The sequence below is a fragment of the Phyllostomus discolor genome, chromosome 8, assembly GCF_004126475.2.
Source record: "Phyllostomus discolor isolate MPI-MPIP mPhyDis1 chromosome 8, mPhyDis1.pri.v3, whole genome shotgun sequence".
Lineage (NCBI taxonomy): Eukaryota > Metazoa > Chordata > Mammalia > Chiroptera > Phyllostomidae > Phyllostomus > Phyllostomus discolor.
In genome coordinates, this window is record NC_040910.2 from 77,025,196 (window position 1) to 77,046,798 (window position 21,603).

The following is a 21,603-nucleotide window of genomic DNA, read 5'->3' on the forward strand; positions in this document are numbered from 1 at the left end:
CTGGGTGGTTCAGTGGGTTGAAGCGTTGTCCTGTACATCAGAAGGTTGTGAGGTCGATTCCCTTTGGGGCGTGAACGGGAGGCAACCAATCAATGCTTCTCCCCTACCCCCCGCACCTTCCTCTCTCTCTAAAATCAATAAGTATATCCTCAGGTGAGGATTAAAAAAAAAAAAAGAAGGCCTCCTCTCCACAAACATTTGCATCTACTTAAAAGAAGGCTTCTCCCCACTTAACAGACTTGTGGGCTCAGAACCTGGTAAAGGGAGCACCGGCCTCAGGGCCCCAGTGACCTGGGGTCAGCTAACACCTCTGCAGCCCGAAGTCCCTCTCCACGAAGGGTGGGGTCTCCGCCTCCGCCAAAGGCTCGCAGTGAGGATGAACCGAGAGCAAACCCCATGCACGCCACACAACCGCCAACCCAGGAGCGCACTGCCGTTCGACACCTGGCCCCCAGGACTTACAACCGCTTCCACGCCGCCAGCCTGCGGCAGTCTCTGCGATGCACCAGACCCGGGAAAGATACCTGAGGGGCAACGCCACCTGCCCTTAGAGAAGATCATCCAATACCCACCACAGGGTGTCCGAGCCACCTACCAGGGCCAGCGGGAAGGGGACAAAGCCACCGTCCTGGAAAGGACAGCTCCCTTTCCCCCACGCCTTTCCCCGGTGTGGTTCTCTCCCACCTTCAGACCCTGGCATTTTCTGCCTCCTTGATTTCATTTCAGGGAAACTCACTGATACGACTGAGCCGACGGACCCTCTCCCCCCAGGGTGTGGTGCGGATGCATGGCCTCGTGGAGAGAGAAGAAATGATACAGGGAGAATGGCAGGTGGAGCGGGACGGCTGGAGGAAGCCGCAGGGTCTAGGAGGGGACACCGTGTGCAAAGACGAACTTGGGTCTCCAGCAAGTGCGGGACCCCAAGAGAACAGAAGCATCCTTCCCCCCAAGTGCGGGGAGTGTTCTCTGAACCCCGATGAATGAAATGTGTGGACCAGCCGAGGGCAGCTGCCAATCCACAGACTCAGGAGTGAGACATAAATGTTGTAAACCACTGAGTCTGGGGGTGGTTGTTATGCAGAGTTATCATGGCAACAGGCAGCTCATACAAATGGCACCCCAACCCCAATCTCCGTATCTGGCCAAGACCCCTGCCGGAGCTGTTCGCAGTTTGATTTTCAAACTGGTGAGCTGTGGAACAGCCAAAAAGACCAGATGGGGAGGCAAGCAGGAGACCCAAGAGGCAAGCTTCCCACCCACATTCCAGAGCCAGAGCCCTGAGCAGGGAGGTCAGGGGAAAAGCCAGAGCCTTCTCAGGTGGCCTGTTGCAGGCTGTAAAAGAGGCTTCCTCTCCCCCGGCTGGTGTGGCTCAGTGGACTGAGTGCCAGCCTGTGAACCAAAGGGTCGCCAGTTCAATTCCCAGTCAGGGCACATGCCTGGGTTGCAGGCCAGGTTCCCAGTAGAGGGTGCGTAGTAGGGGGTGTGTGAGAGACAACCACACATTGACATTTCTTTCCCTCTCTTTCTCTCTCCTATCCCCTCTCTAAAAATGAATAAGTAAAATCTTTAAAAAAATTTAAAAAGAGGCTTCTGGGCCTTGCATTCAGTCTCCTAGGGAGACTGGGAGACCCTCTGTCACACCCGCCCTGGACGTGGGAGAGGAGAGTGGCTGCCCGTCAGTCCTAGCTGTGCAGAGGAGGGGCAGGGTGGGGAGGCAGGGGAGGAGACGAGGCGTCTAAGGGAGGGAGAAAAAGCAGGGACAAATATATAAAAGAATACTTGCCACCCAGCCGCGCGCTTCGGTGCTTCCCCGGGCCTCAAAGGCACCTGTGAGAGCTGTCAGTTCTACACCCAGGTATTAATATGCCAGGGAACCCTTAGCAACAGCCCTGACATCTGCTCTGTTACTATGAGACAGAAACACGATAACAGCCGCCAGATAAGGTGAGCCGAGAGGAGGCGTGCTGGGAGGATGAAAGATGCAGACAGGAAGCCCGAGGCCTGTCTGAAACCCAAAGGGGCCCTCGGCGCGTCTGGGGCGGACTGAGCACAAGGCAGGGCTCCAGGGACCCGGAGGTGAGTGGAGCCCCAGGAAGCTGCTGCCCTGGAACTCACCCTGTGGGCCACCGCAGCCACCAGATCTGCTGCTTCAGGTGGCCCTTCTCCCCCACCCCCACTTTGGTTCTCCCCCAGTCCTGCCCAGGCCGTGGCAAAAGCCACCTCGTGGGGCTCACCTGACCCCCTCCACTTGGCAGCCACAGAGGCCGTCCTTAAAGCCTCGGCAGGGCCATGCTTACAAGCCCTGTTTCAAGGCCCGCAGCGGCTCCCCACCGTGAAGCAAAAACCCGGGCCACACTTGGGGTCAGCCGTGATCAGGCCCCAGCTGCCCTTCCAGTCTCACCTCCCTCCGGGAACTCGCGCTCCAGGCACCAGGACCCCAACGGGCTCCAGCTGCTCAGCCTCGTCCCCCGCCATCCCCGCCGCTCCACACGTCCAGTGGAGTTGTCTACCTGCAGAGGCCCAGCACTCCTCTTCCTGGAGTCTGTAGCTCCTCCTCCCTCAGCTCCCAGTAGCTGTCACCCCCTGGCCTCCCCCAGCATTTCATAGGGGGACTTTGCCTCTGTTTCCCCCATGAAGACTGCAGCTCTCAGGATGCATCTTGGCGTCCTCGGGCTGGTTCAGTGTCCGAGACATGGCAGGTGTCCGGCACACATCCACTCACCTCCAAGGGCTCACCACAGCCCGTGGAATAATGCCCAGCCTCTCCAGCCCAGGGTTCAAGGCCCTGCGGTGCCACCTTCCTCCCAGCCCCATACAGGGCTGGGCACTGGACAGGCCTGGCCCGTGACACCTGTCTCCACAAAGTGGTTCACACCCTCTATGATCACGGAGAACCTCGAAAACACTCCAACTTGAGGAACATTCAACAATGGCACAACAGGGCACGGTGTCAAAATGACAAACGACCTGGACAGGGCTACGGCAAGGTCAGGTGCAAGAAGTGGAAGCAAGTGGCAGGTGCACTGCCAGCACAGACCCCCCCCCCCCCCCCCCGTGTGGGGGACGCAGCCCATGCGTCAGAGGAGGAGGGTTTGGGGTTACGAGCGAATTTATTCCACTGATCCTTTCCACTCTCTCTCTTGTTTTAAAGTTTCTCTCTCTCTCTCTCTCTTTTAAAAAGATTTCATTTATTTATTTTTAGAGAGGGCAAAGGAGGGAGAGAAACATCAATGTGACCTGGCCCACAACCCAGGCATGTGCCCTGACTGGGAATTGAACCGACAACCCTTTGGTTCACAGGCTGGCGCTCAGTCCCCGAAGCCACACCAGCCAGGGCTCCAGTAATCCTTTTCTAAGGAGGATTTAGTAAGAGTTTGACAAATGAGGGCACCCTGCCTGTCCTCAGCCCTCTGCTCAGCTCCTTCCCCTGGGGCGAGGCGGGGATGCTCTCTAAAGCCCTGCAGCCCCTGCTCACACGCCTGCAGCCTTCCTCGTCCGTGCCCTTGGAGGAGCAACAGATCCTGGACACCCTGTGGCCCGTTTTGTGGCATATTCCTGCTGAGTCACAGAGCTAAGCATCTGCTGTTGTCCCCAGAAGGACAAGAAGCAGCCACTTTTGGCTTCATTACCCTCACGCATTCAACAAACAAGCGCTGCATGCCCACTATGCAGCAGGCACATGCCTGGCACCCCAGTTTGCTGCAGGGTGCACAGCGTTGATTTTTGTGCCCCCAGAAGCCCTCCCATGGTACATGGGTAGGAGGCCCTGCTGTGCACGGTGGGGTCTTCCCCCTGGGAAAGTAAACCCTGGTCTAAAACACCCATTCCGGTGGACCCCAGCCCCTGCCTGTCTTTTTGTCGAACCGAAATTGGTTTCACATTTCCAGGCCAAAATGCTTTGCAAAGGTTCCCACTCTTCCCCCTCTCCCTTCAGGTGCCAGCCCCCCACTTCCAACAGCCCCAGACCCCGCCTCTGTGTCCCAGGGCACAGTTCACGTTTGTCATCTCTGGAAGGCCTAACACAGGCAGGAGTCCCGCAGCAAGGTGACCACAGAGTCGGGGCTACCAGGTGCCCAGACTCCCGGAGTGACCTGGGAGCTCCCAGGAAGGAGGGGCCTCCCGGGCTGGCCCCACGGTGTTGTCTCCTCTGCAGCGAACACCAAGGCTGGGAGGCTCGGGACAGTTCTAGAGCCCCCAGGTCCAAAACCAAGAACCTGCAGGGCAGGGTTCTCCCCGGAGGACCTGGGGAGTGTCTGCCCAGGCTCCTCTCTCAGTTTCTGGCGTTTGCGGGTGACCCGGGGCACTCCTCAGCTTCCAGCTGTGTCACCCCGATCTCTGGCTTCACCTTCACAGGTGTTCTTCCCTCTGCAGCCCCACGTGGCCACCTCCCTGTGTCTCTTGCCTTCACATGGCCTCCTTCCCTCTGAGCCTCTCTTCTTCTTCTAAGGACTCTTGTCACACGGGATTAAGATGAAAGGAGATGCCAATCTGACCTCATGTTAGCCAGTTCCATCCACAACGCTGCTGTTTCCAAATGAGGTCACATGTTCCGGGGCTTAGGACTTCAACATGTCCTTCTTGGGGGCACACTTCACCCCATTCTACATGGGGAAAATAGAACCCAGAGCCTTACCCCGGGGGTGGGGGACAGCAGACCCAGTGGACCCCTGAGGAGGTGTGCATGGACGTTTAAGCTGTCCTAAAGTGGCCCCTGGGGTGCTCAGGCCAGGGCAGGGGTCTACACCTGAGACAAGGAGCTGTCACGGTCAATGTAAGAAGAGGGTGTATGAGGATGGTCTCCTCTGTTATTGCTTCACTTGGAAGTTCCTAACAGGTGGGCTGTGAACTAGGATGGGAACAAACTGTATATTTTCATTAACCCACAACTGAACTTTTCTATGTCCTTTATCTGTGAATAACAGCAACACACCCAGAACCTGTGCCTGGGTCACCCATAGAATCTCAGCTATTTTTATATCACAATGCAGAGTTGCAGATAGGTTGAAATATTTTTTATGCTCAACACTACTTTTAATAGTTACAAGACCTACTGCAAGGCTGTTTATATAAAGCTTCAATGAAGAAGCACACAGCTGCAGCTGGGTAGCTCATTTTGTTAGAGCATCGTCCTGATACGCCAAGGTTGCGGGTTCGATCTCTGGTCAGGGCACATACGAGAATCAACCAATGAATGCATACATAGGCGGAACAAGGTATGAATTTTCTCTCTTTCTTCCTTCTTCTCTTGCTCATTCTAAAATCAATCAATTAAAAACAAAAACACACAGATCACTATATAAAAAGTTTGTTTTTAAAAAATATCCTGATCAATTATAAGCCAATGTAATTGGTTTCCTTTGGAACCTGTTTGTGCATTTAAAATCATTATTTTGAGAAATGTTTCATAAGATTCGCCAGACTCTAAAAATAAAAAGGGAGGATTTCTAGCACAAAAAAGGAACGGGAGATGGAATTGGAGCCTGACAGAAAGGTTATTAGAATGAAATCAAGCCTGGATGGTTAGCAGGTGTCCAGGCCCCGGGTTCTCCGCTCAGAAAACGTCTAGTCCTCCCGGGGCTGCAGGCACCTGGCTGGGGGCTGCGGCGAGGGGCGTCAGTGCTGTTTGCCCCTAGTGCAGAAACACAAGCTGCATCCAGGCACTCGGGTTGTATGTGTCTGGAAAGTCCCAGGCAAACAAGATTTTTGTAAAGGAAATCTGATTTCAGATCACACGTGACCTGCTTGTTGGAGGAGCCCAAGAGAAAACTCTATGAAGCAGAGAAGCCTCTGGAAGGAAAACAGACCCACCCCTTCTCACCTGCTTGGTAAAGTCCCAGTTCCTCAGGTGTGCCGGCAGGGGCAGTCCTCCAGGTCCCCGGGAGCAGTGCCCCACACTGCTGGCTCCCCCAGCAGCCCCCGCACAGCCCCACCAGGACACCAGCCCTCAGGTGGCTCTGTGGGGCTCCTCCAGGAACTCCATCCTCCTTCCACCCCCGTCGTCGGTGGAGCTGGGGCAGGGACCCTGGCCCTGGCTGTTTGCTTAAAGCAGCAGCCAAGGCGCCTCCCAGCTGACCTGGCCTGCTATCTGGGGGCCAGCTGTCCCTGCTCATTCGTGGAAACACAAACAGACGTTTCCCTGTCCCCACTCCAAGGTTAAGCGCCGTGCTGCCTGGGGCCAGCTGTCAACTTCCGTGCACACTCCCTGTTCCGCTAGCAGAGGCTAAAACCCCAAGCAAGTGGGGGTGCCTGTCATGAACCACCATCGTGAGAACTGCTGAGGACTCGTCAGTGGTTGCGGGAGTCATCTGACAGTGAGAAGAGGGGACCACCCCTGGAGTGTTTCTTGGCACAGAGAAGGTGAGCAGGGGAAAGGCCAAACAGAACCGCTAGCATATTTGCCAGTAGTTTTCAAAGCGTTTAGGAGAAGCCCACAAATTAAACATGCCTACATATGCTCAGCTTGACCCTGGGCCACCAAACTGGGAAGGGGCAGCAGCTGGCTTTACAGGGCACTGTCCACCTGCCAGGTGCTCGCCCAGGGCTGCCACCTGAAGTTTACCACAATCCCAAGGGGATGGCATGACACCCTCTCTTCCAGAGAAGGGGCTCAGACCCTGTACTTGGGAGGCAAAGCCACTCTCTCAAGGCCACACAGCTGCCCTGGCCCTCAGTTGGGCCCCACGGACTGAGCTGAGCCCAGGGATGTCCGTCACCCTCTCTGCTCCAAGGAGCCCTGGCTTCAGCATTTGGCGCCCAATGAAAGCAGCAGACCAGGAGGTATCCTCCAAGCATCTCCTGTGCTCCCGGAACTCAGGGGAGCGCCAGGAGTTCACAGAAACTGAGACATGCAGGAATTGGCCAACCAGCCGTTCTGAGAAGGCTCAGCGTTACCGAGCTACAGTGGCCTGCAGGGACCGCCGAGGGGGCAGGCTGTTGTGGTTTCCGGGGCCGGCCACTGCGGGGATCAGAGGTACAAGGCTCACGCTACGGGCAACCGAGGCCTCTGCTAACCTGCCCAGGTGCTGCTGTTGTCCCACCCTCCGCCCACAGAGCAGAGAGGCACGATGGCACAGGCCTCTAGCGGCCTCTGCTCCCCACCATTCCCACTACCTGGCTCAGGTGCTCCTGCAGACTTCGGCCACCCTGTGATCCCAGGTGGTTCCCCTGCCTCCAGGCTCCCCACCCAGACCCAGCCTACCCTGCCACCAGAGGGCGCTCCAAAGGCCCAGCTCTGCTAGGAAACTTCCAAGTCAGGCCCCGAGTCCTCACCTGGGAATTCAGGACCATCCACAGGCTCTATCCCACCTTGGCAAACTGTCTCCAGACAAACAAAAATACGTGGCATCATCCTCCGTGTCCAAGCCCGTACCTCCCCTGGCAGCCCCGCCCCCACTCCACGCCCTTGCCCAGCCTGAAGCACACTGTTCGCTCCTGCGTCCTCAGACTCACTTACGCTTTACCTCTCACAGCACCTCCAGGTTTCTGGTGGTTTCCGAATGTGTCTGACTCTCCTGCTGGACCAAATGCTTCCTGAGAGCAGCACAAACCAACCCTGTGCCTGAAAAACGTGACACGTGCCCTGGAATAGAACTGAGAATCCAGAAACAAACCCATACATCAATACTTAACTGACTTCAACAGGGGTGTCAATACCTTTCAACGGGGGACAGAAGAGGCTTTTCAACAAGTGGAGCTGTGGCAGCCGGGCGGCCACATGCAGAAGAATGAAGAGGGACCCCTTACCTCACACCATCGGAAACGGTTATTTCTTAAAGGATCAAAAACCTAAATGTAAGAGCTAAAACTATACAATTCTTAGAAGAAAATACAGGGGTAAATCTCCATGAACTCAGATTTGGAAGTGGTTTGCTTGATTGTTAACACCAAAAACATGAACAGCAAAAGAAAAAACCCAGACAAGCTGGACTTCATCGACACCAAAGCTGCACCAAATGACGCTCTCAGGAAGGTGCAAAGACAACCCAGGGAACGGGGGAAATATTTGCAAGTCCTGTGTCTGACAAAGGCCTAAGCCCAGGATGTACAAGAAACTCTCACAACTCCACAACAACAGGAGAACTCAGTTAACAAATGGGCATGACTGCACGTTTCTCCAAAGAAAACATACGCACGCCCAGGAGCACGCACAAAGGTGCTAAGCATCACTAGCCAGCAAGGAAATTCAAAACCACAGTGAGATACCACCTCACGCCCACTAGGATGGCTGTAATTTTTTTTCATTTTTATTTTTAAAGACTTTATTTATTTTTAGAGAGAAGGAAAGGAAGGGAGAAAGTGAGGGAGAGAAATATCTACATGCAACAGACAGACCAACTGACTGCCTCTCGCGTGCCCCCTACTGGGGACCTGGCCCACCACCTAGGCATGTGCCCTGACTGGGAATGGAACCAGTGACCGTTGGGTTTGCAGACTGGCACTCAATCCACTGAGCCACACCAGCCAGGGTAGACGCTGTGTTTTAAAAAATGGAAACTAATAAGCATTGATAAGGACGCAGAAAAATTGGAACTCTTGCATATTGCTGGTACAAATGTAAAGTGGTGCATCCACTGTGGAAAACACTCCAGCAGTTCCTCAAAAAGTTAAACATCAAATTACCACATGACCCCACAATTCCACTCCTGGGTAGGTACCCAAAAGAACTGAAAGCAAAAGCTTGTACACAAATGTTCACGCAGCAACACGATACACAACAGCCAAAAGGTGGAAATGACCCAAACGTCCATCGACTGATGAACGATAAACCGCACATGCGAAACCCATGCCACGGAACACCATCCAACCGTAAAAGAGAACAGAGTACTGATATTGCCACAACACGGGAGAACCCTGAAAACCTTGTGCTGAGAGAAGCCAGTAACAAAAGACCAGACAGCATCGGATCCCATTTGCATGAAATGTCTGGAAGAGGCCAATCCTCAGACACCGAAAGGAGAGTCGTGGTGGCCTGGGGCCTACGGGTGGGGGAGGGGAGGCCGGCAACAAATACCTGAAGTAGCGGGGCTCCTCTTTGTGGCGAGGAAAACGTTCTAAAACCGGCTGTGGTGACGATTATACCTGCACATGAAAACCCTAAAAACCACGGAATGGTGCACTTGAAGTGCACAGTATGTGAATTATATCTCAATAAAGCTGCTACGCGCTCACGGAGCACAGCGGAAACTGAACCTGGGGTCTGAGCAGGGCGGCCGGGAGTGTCTCCAGGGGACGAGGAGCTGGCTGTTTACATTCTACCACCAACCCCTTATGACAGGGACAGATTAACTGCAAATTAACCTCAATTACAAAAAACAACAACAGATGGCACATTTGTGAAAACACTGTAGGAGAGGGGCAAGGGGGAGAGAGCGAGAGAAAGCAAATATGGTCCAAGGCTGAGAACTGCGGAATCTGGGTGAAGAGACGACAGGCTTCGCTGCACAATCCGTCGGTCCAGCTTCTCTGTGATAGTTACAAACTTACACATTAACTCTCAATGGCTGAAGTGCGAACAATCGGAGCCACAAAAGAAATAACTAATGTATTGTATTCTAACCCATAATAAGATACGTACCTGTGAGCTCTTATATAAATAACTGAATGAGTGAATGAATGAATGAAGAATGAATGAATGAATGAATAGGAGAGGGGCAGCTCTCTCTCCTGGAAGAGTCTGACCGGCAAATGTAGAGGGTGTGAAGGAAGAGGAGGCTCACTGTCACGACGCCACTGTACCTGCCATCGCGGGCCAGGCCCGGGGGTGGACACTAGAATCAGCAGGCAAAAGTTTAAGGAGAAACAGGACATTGGCACAGTCTCCAAGCATCTTCCCCAAGATGTTTACTAATTATGGAAGAAAAAAATAGTGACACTACCAGGGAGAAACAGGCAGACATCACCCTGACCAAGTGATCGAGACGAACGTCACCAGGGCTAAGGCGCACAGACATGCGATGTGGTCCTTCCTGAGCGGGACGCACACCACTCCTGTGGGTGCCTCCTGGCAGTGCCCAACTGCAACCCAGCCTCGAGAACGCGTCAGACAGTCCCAGGCCAAGGGCCGTTCTGTAGAACACCTGGCTGGCGCCATTCAAAAGTGCGCAGGTCATGAAAGATGAGGAAAAAATGAGGAGCAGTGTGTTGTTATGTAAGGTGTGAACAGGGTCAGCAGGGGAAAGGGTACACAGGCACTCTGTCATCTTTGCAACTTTTACGTAAGCCTAAAATTATTTCAAAATAAAAAGCTTTGAAAATTCTCACAGTTAAAAAGAAAACCCTTTGTATTAAATGTGTCTATTGTTTGCAATCACTCACACCAAGGGGTGTGTGATGTGACGTGACTTGATAGGACGGCGCCTGCTGGGGTGGGGGGTGGCCTCCTCTCCCTGCTGGAAGCTGATTCCCATCTGGGAAGGTGAGGGGGGACTCAGGATGTGACTGTGGGTCCCCCTGCCCGTTGTATCTGGGTTGGAGGGAGCAGGCACGCTGAGGAAGGGGTGACAGTGTCTACCAGGGTCTTTCCTTAATCCTGAGACAACGGCAGGCTCCACAAAACGAAAAGGAAGAACAGTAACTGAGACTTCCACAAATGTCTGTTTTGTTGGCCCCGAACAACCTCGGGAAGCCAGGGATGACCAAGCAGGCCCCGACCCAACCCTGTCATGTGCCCCTGGTGGCCCTACCGAGGGTTGATGAATGCTCTTCTTCTGCTACATAACAAAGGGCAGTGGGCACAAGTGTGTTTGTTGGGTCACATATCGAGGGGTTACATTCTGGCTCTGAAGTTCAGTAGCTCAGTGACCTCGGGCAGCTTCATTTATTTCTCTAAGCTTTAGCCGCTTCATCTGTAAAGTGAGCAGCTGACTCCTGCGCTACCAGGAAGAGTCAGTCAGATCAGTGGTTCTGAGTTAGGGTGGTTCTGTCCCCCAAGGGGCATTTGGGGGAAGGGTGTGACTGGCTACAACCCAGTAGGTAGAGGCCATGCTGAGGATAAACATTCTACAGTGCCCAGTACAGCCCCCACAACATTCAATTATCCAGTTGGGAATGTCTAAGTGCCAAGTCTAAAAACCCCAATTTGGACGGTGCAAGTCATAAACCCAGCACAGGACTTGGAACACTGCTCAGGGCAGGCCTGCCACCAACATCACCATCACCGTTGTCATCATCACCATCACCATCATCATCATCACCACCACCACCATTGTCATCACCATCCCATCATTGTCACCATTACCACCACCACTACCACTGTCGTCACCATCATCATCATCACTGTCACTACCACCACAATCACCACTGTCATCACCATCATCACCACCACCACCATCACTGTCATCACTGTCATCATCACCATGATGATCAATATCATCAACCTTGGAATTCCTTGTCCCCAGAGCAGCACAGGGAGGGGCATCAGTGAATGTTGCTGCACTAAACTGAGCCAACAGGTCACCCCTTTGGGTTGCGGACTGCCTTCTTCCAAAATGTGCCCCCACGCTCACCTGAGGGAACTGAGCAGCTCAGGGCAGGGAGGTGGCAGATGGGTAAGGCGGCAGAGCAGCAGTGGGGGTGCCCTGTGGAAAGGGTCTGAGCTGACGGTGATGAGAGCAGCCGACATCCTTCCTTAACACTGAATGCGTGAGCTCTGTTGTAAGCATTTCACACGTGCTATTCATGTTGCTATCCCAATGGCCCAAGAGGTCAGTTCACAATAGAATAATGTCTCCCTCCCCCACCACGACCATAACCGCTGAACTACTGCTCCCCGGGTGGGCACCCCAGAAGGCACGGCTCTGTCCCCAGGCAGCCATGGCGGACACGGGCGGTTCCTGGGCCTTCCCTTCAGTACTGTGAGAGATGCCCAGAGGCACTGCTTCTGGGAGGGCAGAGGCCTGGCGAGCAGAAGGAACATCTCCTGGAAGAGCAACCAGCGTGAGGGGAAAGGCCACACGGCCGTCTCTAGAGGGGTGGAGGGCTTGCTGGCAAGGCCACGGCAGGAACCAGCCAGTCTAGAGCCACTGCTGGCAGCATTTTATCAGCTAGGTCTCATTCTCACCACTCTGGCTTTTCCTTGCTGCCATCAGCAGTAACTCCTTCAAACAAAACTGGCCTGCGGTTTGTCCTCAGTGAAGTCAGCCTGGGGACGAGGTGGGGTGTCTATGTTTGTGGCCAGGCACGGAGAAACTGTGGCTCCGGGACGTGCCAGTGGAAGGAAGGACCAAGGAGAGGCGAGTGGAACAAGTCTGGCAACAAGCAAAGTGAGAGGCGCCCGGGAAGGGCTGAGGCTGGGAAGTAGGTGCCTGTCGGGGCATGACACGCCCCCCACGCACTCACCCCCCCATGCACTGCGGGGACGAATGGGGTTCTAGTGGGCTGTGTGGCCTCAAAGACGGGGAAACAGGGGAGACACAACTGTCACAGAGGGGCAGGGAAAGGTATGTGTGTCTGTTCCACGCTTGGTGCTGAGCGTGACACAGAGTCGTCTCCTTTATTTTTCCCAGCAGGCTGTGACACCCTCACTTCCCAGGTGCGCAGACTAGGCTCAAAGGGGTAAATGAGTCACACAGCACCTGGCAAAGCCCAGGACTTGAACTCCAAGCCCGAGTTTGTAATCTCAAGGGCACCCCAACTTCTTGACACAACACAGAACTATGTGTTTGGGGGCCCTTCCCCTGGGGATCACCCCCACATACACACACAACCTTTTTCCTTATCCTTTCAGATAAGTCAGAGACAATGAGTGAGATTCTAAATGAGGGAAACACTATTTTTTTCAAAAGCAAGAAAACAAACAACCCGTTATTTTACGGGCAAAAGATCTGACTAGACCTCACCAAAGAAGATATACAGGTGACAAATAAGCATACAAAAAGGTGCTCAACATCGTATGTCATTAATGAATCACAATGAAGATTAAAGCGAGTGGCGAAAACCCAGCACGCGACACTGCCCAGAGCTGGCACAGACGTGGGGCCCCGGGAACCGTCACTCACTGTGGAGAGGCACGGCCACACTGGAGGCAGCGTCCCCCAAACCCAGACACACTCCTACCGCACGATCCAGCGCTGCGTGCCCGGTCAGTATTCGCTCCAAGAACTGAAAACTCACATCCACACAAAAAACACGGCACACCGGTGCGTATGCCAGTTTTGGCATCGCCGAACTTAGAAGCAGCCAAGATGTCCTCCAGCAGCTGGATGGATAAATAAACCACGGTGCATCCAAGCAGTGAAATAAATTCAACGGTAAAAATGAGCTATCAACCCACGGAAAGACACGGAGGAACTTTAAATGCACATCGCTAGGTGAAAGCAGCCGATGGGAGCGGGGACGTGCCAGATGGGTCTGAGCAGGACAGTCTAGAAAAGGGGAGACTGTGGAGACAGGAAAAGGACCAGAGGTTTGGGGGCAGAGAGAGGCAGGGTGAGGAGGTGGACCACAGGGCAGCTTCAGCGCAGTAAACCCATTCTTCTGTACGATGTTGTAATGGAAGCTACATGTCCTTACATGCGTGTCAAAACCCACGGCGCGTACAGCAGCAAGAACGACTCCTGATGTGAACCACGGACTTTAGTTAACCACGACATGTCAATACTGGCTCCTCAGTGGTGCCAGCGGCACTGCATCAGTGCCAGATGCTAACAATGGGCAGCTGGGGGAGGCGAGGGGAACTGGGATGTCTGTACTTCCCCTCAGTCTTTCTATAAACCTAAAACTGCTTTCTAAAAACACTCAAACACTACCAATGCAATGGAAAAAATGTTTAATTTTCTCCTACAAAGAACCTGGTGATACCACTAATCTGACATTTGTATAATGTGTCACGCCCTTCAAAACACTTTGTGTCGATTACCGATTCGATCTTATCATCCCCGTCAGCAAAGGAGGAGAGCTTGTACCATTCAGGCCTTTATTCCCTGAACACGCTGTCCGTCCCCACCGCGCAGCCCTTGCAGGGACACAGCCCACTGCAGACTGCAAGGTCAACAAACACCAGCTCCCGGTCCTTTCTCCTCATTGCAGACATCACAATGGGCACGCGCACATTTATTTCTTTGTGGGCTTGTTCAGCTCTGCGAGGTCCACGGGGACAGGGGCCGCCCCTGTCACCTGTGCTGTGAATGCTCAGTGCGGGCTGCACACGAACAGGATGAATGTGGATGAACCAGACAGCAGCTCTGATAAATGCGGGGACCGTACAAAGAACAGCGGAGCCACGGGGAGGCGCAGGCAGGGTTTCTCTCTGCGGCAATCCCAGGGGGCTGCGGAGCGCAGAGTCTGGGGGAGGGCTACGAGGAAGAAGCAGGGACCTGGCAGGCATTGGGCAGGCATTCCAGGAACAGAGTCCTCCTGGTGACCTGCCAGAGAGGAAGAGGCCTCTCGGAATTTTAGAGCTGGAAAGGAACTCTCAAGAGCTAGCTAAGGTCATGGGTAATTAGGACAGGAAGTTCCTGGGCACCAACTTAGGGTCGGCGAGATCAGAGACCTGGGACCTCCTGGGAGCCCATGAACACAGCTAAGGGTACCTTGATTCTCAAGTTTTCTCCTAAGCAAGGCTAATGACACAGAAAAGGGAACACAGACACCCCAGCCCCTCTGCATGCATCCCCACCCCCAGGACGAGCAGTGTGGCCACACGCAGCCAGCCCAAAGGTGGGAGGCCCCCGATGTCATTCTGTGCCATACACGTTATTTTAACACAATGCTTTTCACCCACCCTAAGTGATGGCTCCCAAAAGTGTCTTCCAGTAAAATTAGGTTCAGAATTATGCAAACTCTGGTTCTGTGTAATAATAGCGGTAACAGAGGCTGACACTCACACAGCACCTTGCAAGCATTACAACGCAGGTAATCCCCCCACGACGCTGCGGGGTGCAAGCAGTAGCCCCGTTTTACAGAGGCGCCCAGCACGCTGCAGGGTACAGCCCCACACCCAGACGAGGGAAAACAGGCAGCGAGTTCTCTCTCCAAGGCGCATCTCTTGTCCACAGCCTCACGCCCACAGACAAACAACACCAGTGTGCGAGGTCGGGACCGGCTCCGCTGACTCCAGCTGCACCATCGTGGGCCTGGAGTTCCCCATGCTCTGCTCCTCCTTTGTTACAACGGAGGGAAGAACACCTTCCGCAGAAGGTTTTGTCTGAGATGAGCTCTGGTAGCAGAGTGAGTACCACACACGGTGCTGGGCGCACCACAGACCCTCCAGGAAAAAAAACGTGGTGGGGGGGAATCTCTGGGGAAAAAATACTTTTTAAAACCAAGCCCATTCTGAACCACTGGTGGACTCTGCACTAGAAGGAGGAAATGGAAGAGTTAAAAAAAAATCTGTGACCCAGATGACCGCAGGCCCCTGGTGAAAGATATCGGGGCCAGGGCCCGCAGCCAGGCTGCCAGGGTCAAACCTGGGGCAGGAAGCTGCGCGCTTCCTCCTCCTGCAGGAACTCGGTGCTGGTGCCGGGGGCCCACTGGCCTGGCCCGGAGGGGGTGCTTCCTGCAGCTAGCCCCACCCTCTTCCCCCAGAACATTCCACACTCCGCCAGGAGACGCCGGGAAGGGGCCTGTGGGCACCTCCCTTCCAGGCCACCTCTGACCCGCAGCCTTGCCCAGCTCCCGCCGCCTCCCAGCAGAGAGACCGAGGCCGGCTCACCCACCTCAGACCTGCCTCTCTGCGGCTCTGTGGCGTCTCGGGCTGCCCGCCAGAGCCAGTGAGAATCGGGTTGGGTAGCTGGGTGGCGGGGCGCTGGGCCTCAGCCACGGCCCTAGTTTGGCCTCTTACACGCTTTCCTTAGGCCGCCGACTGGTCACCTGCTTCCAGGCCGGGTGCCCACTACAAATAAGTAGGTCTGTTCAAGGACAGCCCGCACCACTGCCCTCCTTGAGTGGCTGCACCGGCTCCCGCACGGCCTCCGTGCTGCTCGTGAGCTGCCGTTTCCTGTAAATCAACTGTGTTTTCCTTCGACTTATTTTCAAAGGAAAATTTCTCTCTCCACCATAAATAGAAAACCATATCATCTGCCATAAACAGAAGGCAAATGAAGAAAAAGTTATGTTCTAATACATATGGAAATACACACATAATCATTAAAATGTTTTAAATGCTTATATATAATATACTTACTATTATTGTATAATATACTTAAAATCCTCTCACAATCTAAGAAATGCTGCCTTGGCACTTTATTTTTTTTTTTAAGATTTTATTTATTTATTTTTAAAGAGAGGGGAAGAGAGTAAGAAAGAGAGGGAGAGAAACATTGATGTGAGAGAGAAACATTGATCAGTTGCCTCCCACACCCACATCGACCGGAGGACCACACCCCACAGCCCAGGCATGAGCTCTGACTGGGAATCGAACCGGCAGCGTTTCTCTTTGTGGGACGACACCAACTGAGCCACACTGCTCAGGGTGGCATTTTAGCTTTGCCTCCTTCTGGCCCTTGTTTTTTCTGGTCCTGTCTCACAACGTCTTGTCCAGGTTGACCCCACATAGCACTTGGGGGCACAGATCCTGTAGCCCCTCTTCCGGTGCCTACACATGGCATGATGTGCAATATAAATACTTACAGAACAGACTGTCCCAATGTGCTCAGTTGTATTAACATGCCCCTAAGCCCATCTGCTGTCCTACCTTCTGCCAAAGCACACATGTCCCCTATATCAATCCCTACCCACCAAGGTCTCTCAGAGCACGGCACAGAAAAGGTAGAAACTATGGAGGATGTGCTGGGACCCTGGCTGCTACTTCCTCTGAAGCAGCAGGACCCAGGGCAACAAGGAGAAGCGAGTCTCCAGTCACCCATTAACCAGCTCTCCCCCAGCACAGAGGACACACCCTTCCCCAGGAGTTGGCCAAGTTCTGGGAAAGCCCTGTGTGAACTGGGCCCTTGGCTCCGAGAAACACAAAAGTCACCTTCCTGTCCCCTCCGAGCCAGAGACCCCCAAATACCTACCAGGAGCTGAGGGGAGCTTCTCCTGGGCCTGCCCCTGCTGGCACCCCAGATGGGAGGACTGGGTCACTCTCCCACCCACTGGAGTTGTCAGGGGCGACCCTGATGAGGATCTGAATCACTCAGATCTAAGTCAACACTGGGAAGGCCCAGCTGGAGCCAAACCAAGGCCTGGATTCCCCTTGGTGGACGGAAGCCTGGCCAAGGCCAGCCCACGGCCAGTGTGTTGGTGGCCAGTTCCCCTGACGACGCAGTCTCCTAAAGTGAACAGACACAGGGCATTTCTTATTAGAGGGAGGCCTCTGCTGGGAACGTTTGCATTCTTTTTGGTGATATTATTTTTTTTAGTCCGGCCACTTTTATGACTTTCAAAGATTTGTTAAAAAGGCTACGTTTCATGGGGAGATATCCAAAATACTCGCCGCAGGCAGCAGACATGCACGGGACAGCAGCACCCCAAACTCCCCGAAGCCTCAGCTGCCGGGGTGGGACACCCACCCAGTGACTGGGTGAGGCTCCCCAGGACGAAGGTGGAGGGAAGCGCGGAGAATGTGACCAGTGTCACAAACACCCTCCCCCGAGCAGCTGGAGGAGGAGGACGCGGGCAATGCAGCGAGGCCTGCACCCCCACACCTGCCGATCGTGAGAAGGAAGGGGACAGGGATCTCCGTGTTGACCTTTTCACGGCGCAAACAAGCCGAGGACGGAGGAAATGCTGTAGTGATGAGAAAAACGCCGCCTCCGGCCTCCTGTCCCCACGGAGAGCAAAAGCAGGCGCTGCTAAGAGGGACCGAGGGACACTGAGGTTCTCAGACCGGGTTCCAAGGAGCCCAAGGGGTGTCATGCGCCTCTTTTGGGGCCGGTAGCACGGAGTAGGGAGGGATAAGGGGAGTATTCCCACTCAGCCCAGAGCAACTCAGCTGCTGCCTGCGTCGTATATGTTAGACTTTCAGGGAAGATTTCACCTGAAGAGAAGGTTCTGCATCTCAAAATGTTGAGAAGTGCCGGAGCGTGATGCCTGCTGTATTGAAGAGAAGAAAGTGACGTGGGTCATCTCTGAGATCTCGGAAAGCAGCTGCAGCAGAGCCCAGCGTGCAGGGAACCAGCGGGTCCTTCACCCTGAGCACGCGCTCCGTGCGCAGGAGGAGCGACAGAGGAGAGGGGCCTCCTCTGGCAGGCCTAGCCTGGCCACTGTGCCCTTCCCGGCAGGCCCACGGCTGGCAATGCAAGGGCAGCAAAATCACGAGGGGCCTTGGGCCAAGTCAAGCCATCGAGAAAAGACACCCGAACCTCAGCAGGGACTCGGCCAGGTGCAGGCACCAGAGCCAGATCTGTGGATCCAGGGACCGAAGGAAGCCAAAGCAATGTGACAAGTGGTGTCAGTCACCGCAGGGGACCTTGGCAAAGCCCTGGAATAACTGCAGTAGCAAGAGGCTGGCTTCCAGATGCCAGTGGCCTGTGGCATGGGAAGGCTAGAGGTCCCGGAGGGACCAGACCTGAGGGTGTGAGGAGGCCAAGGGTGCCTGCCTTGCATGACCAAGAACGACGGGCGTGCTGGGCACTGCTAGACCGATGCACCCTTCCAACTGCCCCTGGCTGACAGTGTTGCAGACAGCGGTGCAACCGTGAGCAAAGGCTGGGGCCTCTGCTGGCCTTCTGTAACAGACACACGTGGTCTGCCCAGCATTCCTTTCTGTGGGAATGAGGCCTCTTCCGGGCTAAGGAAATCGTGCCCAGTCATTCTGGGTGGGAGAAACCGGTCCCTCCTTTCTCCTCCTCGGCGTGAATGTGGCTGGGGCCCACCAATTAGAACATCCTCTGGGCACAGTGACAGGGTCAGGGCTGGGTGTGTGACCCAGGTCCAGCAGTACAAGTCCTCCCGAGGCTCTCACCAGAGTTGCTGAAAAATACACTCTTTCCCTGCGAGAACAATATGGGTGTGGGGTGGCCAATGGCCACCTTGTTGCCACCGGAAACAGCCCGAGAATGAAGCCAAGCGGAGCTGAGAGACGGAGCTGAGAGTCCTTACTCCCCTTGGCATTGCTCACTGCCAGATCCAGCCATACCTGAACCACTGATTTGATTCCCAAGTTGCCAGGTCCACAGAGTCCCCTTTGTGCTTAAGCTAGTTTGAGTTGAGTCTCTGTGATTTATAGTCAAGGGTCCCGAGTAGGTCACCTATCCAGAAATGGGAAGGAGTGGGAATGCACCACACACGCTAACTTGAGTGAGCCTGACATTTTAACAGAAACACTATGACCCCTGCTCTCGTGACCGCTGTCCCTTTGGAGGTGTGTGCCAGCAGCAGCTTGACCCAGAGATGCCAGAGAGGAGGCTGCTGTCCTCTGGTGCTCATCCCCAGGCTGACCTTGGCTCCCCTGCAGCGGCCACATGCCCAGAGGGAGCCTCTCCACTGTGGGCTTCTTCCACATCCCTTGGACAGTGTGGCCATCTCCCCTCTCTGTCACCCCGTGAGCTTGTCCCTCGGCGTGCACCCAGACCATTAAAGAAAGTTCATCCACACACTCATATCCCCAAGAATGCCTGAAGATGTCCCAGGTCACCCCTGTCCACCCGGCTCCATCGTTCACCTCTGACCGCCCCAGGCTCAGCAACCGGAATGAACGAGCCAAGGACGCCCTGCGTGCTGACTTGAGACCCTCCAGCACTAATTCGTGTGGAACGTGTGTGGCAGCGGCGGCCCTCTGTCCAGCGTCCCCTGTGGTCCCAAGACCGCAGCAACAGGTCCCCTCTCTGCACTGTCCGGCCAGAATCCCGCCAAATGTGTTGGAGCGTGAAAGTAGGTGCCAGACGGCTACATAAATGCACATGTAGGATTTGCAAGGAGGAGGCCAAAAGGAGTAAACCGAATGACTTATGTGTATAGAGCAAGGTAATGTAATAATTAGTATAAATAGGAAATAAAAGTTCCCCAGATAAGTGACTAAGGAAAAAAACCAACAAAACCTTAAAAAGTTCAAGAGGAAGGAAATTAAGTAAATAAATTAGGAAAACAAATCTACGTCTGGGAAATAGAAGCAGCTCACCATTGTGTGCTTCATCTATGACCAACACCTATGCTATTTCAGAATCAGAACTGTGTCAGCGACAGTGTGAGTGGTGAACCAGCCACACAAAACCCCTCTGGAGAGCTGGGCCAGGCCAGCAGCAGGTGGCCGGGTGGCCCGCATGGCTGGAGCCTGCTAGAGGTGGTCCCCAAGGGTTAACAGGCACGGGAGAGGCAGAAGGTACACTGAGTCCAGGGGGCAAAGGCTGTGCATCCCCCCAGGGACTGCCTCCACCACCATGGGGCCACCCTCAGGGCCACCCTCAGGCCCACCCGATTTCCCCAGCTCTCCCCCAGCCTGCCCCTCCCTGCCTGGGGCCCCTCCCACCCCGTCCCTGCTCCACTCCCAAATCTGCTGACCCGCCTTCTGCTGCCCAAAGCAAGCCTGGGGGCCAAGCTCCCAGTTGGCTCAGACCCACCTTTCCTGGTACAGCTGCTCCTGCTCCCCACCACAGCCTTGAGGGCACCCCAGCGAATCCTGTCTTCTCTTGTCCAGCTCTGCCTCTCTGCTCCTGCTGCCCCCGTGGCCCCAGAGGTCCCTCCCCTCCACCTCACCCTTGTGGACCCGCCAAGGGTGCCGTGCCAGGAAGCCTTGTTCTCCCCTCTGCTGAGGCCCCTTGGCTCCCTGCCTGTCCCTCCCCTCAGCACTGAGCATTTGCCACCTTATGTCCTAATCACGTCTTTTCTGTTCTACTGGGCAGTCCACATCTGCTTCATCTTTGCACCCTGTTTATTCTTTCATTCATTCATTCGTGTATTCCACAAATATGTATTGAGCACCTATTATGTGCTGGACCCTGGGCAAGGGCCGAGGATACAACGATGAACACGACAGACGCTGTCTCCGCCACCTTGGAACTTAGGTCTTGGAGGAGGGGAACACTAACCGAAGAAACAGAGGTAAATGTGGCAGCACAGCTGCAACTCGGGCTCTGAGAGTAAGGTGCAGGTGGCATGACTTGTGAGCTCCGATGCACAGGGAGAGTCGGGCAGGCATCTCTGAGGAAGTCAAGACGAACGGGACCAGAGAGGGGAGGATGCTGGGTCGGGCGCACTTTCGCGGCACGCAGTAGATGCTCACTAAGTATCTGTGGAACGAGTGGGTGGCTGTGAGGAGTCAGAAATTCCTGGCCTGTCCCGTGTCTCTCCAGACAAACGTGTCCCCTCTCATCCCCCTGATGGGTCACTCCACCTGGCTCCCAGAGGGGTTTGACAGCAAACACACCTCGGACGGTCAACAGGACATGTCCACCTCCGTCACCCCTGCAGAGGTGCTCGCCACAACTTAGGGTGGCTGCCCGTGACCCCCGACACCTCCACCCCCCCCCGGCACTGGAACGGCACACGAGCTGGCGCCCCATCACTGTCCTGGCCGCCCGGACCGCCTCACCGAAGGGCCGCCAGGTCCCTCTGCCTCCGTGACTGATCAGCGGTGTCCACCGCAGGAGCGGCGGCAGTGACATATGTGCCACATATTTCCCCGCCACTCGGGGCCCGCAGATGCCCGCCCAGGCAAGAAATCTCCCTCAGATCTAATTGCCTGGAAAAGCACTCGGCGTCTGCTGTCCTTTTCATTATGGGCCACGT

General features: G+C 54.7%; 1 protein-coding gene across 5 annotated transcripts in view; it reads right to left on the bottom strand.

Moving 5' to 3' along the window:
* RPH3AL (rabphilin 3A like (without C2 domains)) overlaps positions 1 to 21,603 on the bottom strand; it is a 140,117-nt gene that overhangs the window by 90,437 nt on the left and 28,077 nt on the right. Inside the window, exon 1 of one of the 5 annotated variants that reach the window (XM_036033285.1) lies at positions 16,953 to 17,121. The exons of 3 other annotated variants lie outside the window; for them this stretch is intronic. The gene's annotated coding sequence lies outside the window, so the exon portion shown is untranslated. Of the gene's footprint in view, positions 1 to 5,818; positions 6,096 to 16,952; positions 17,122 to 21,603 lie in introns of those variants that run through there. One more of the 5 variants, XM_036033286.1, reaches the window with a different exon arrangement.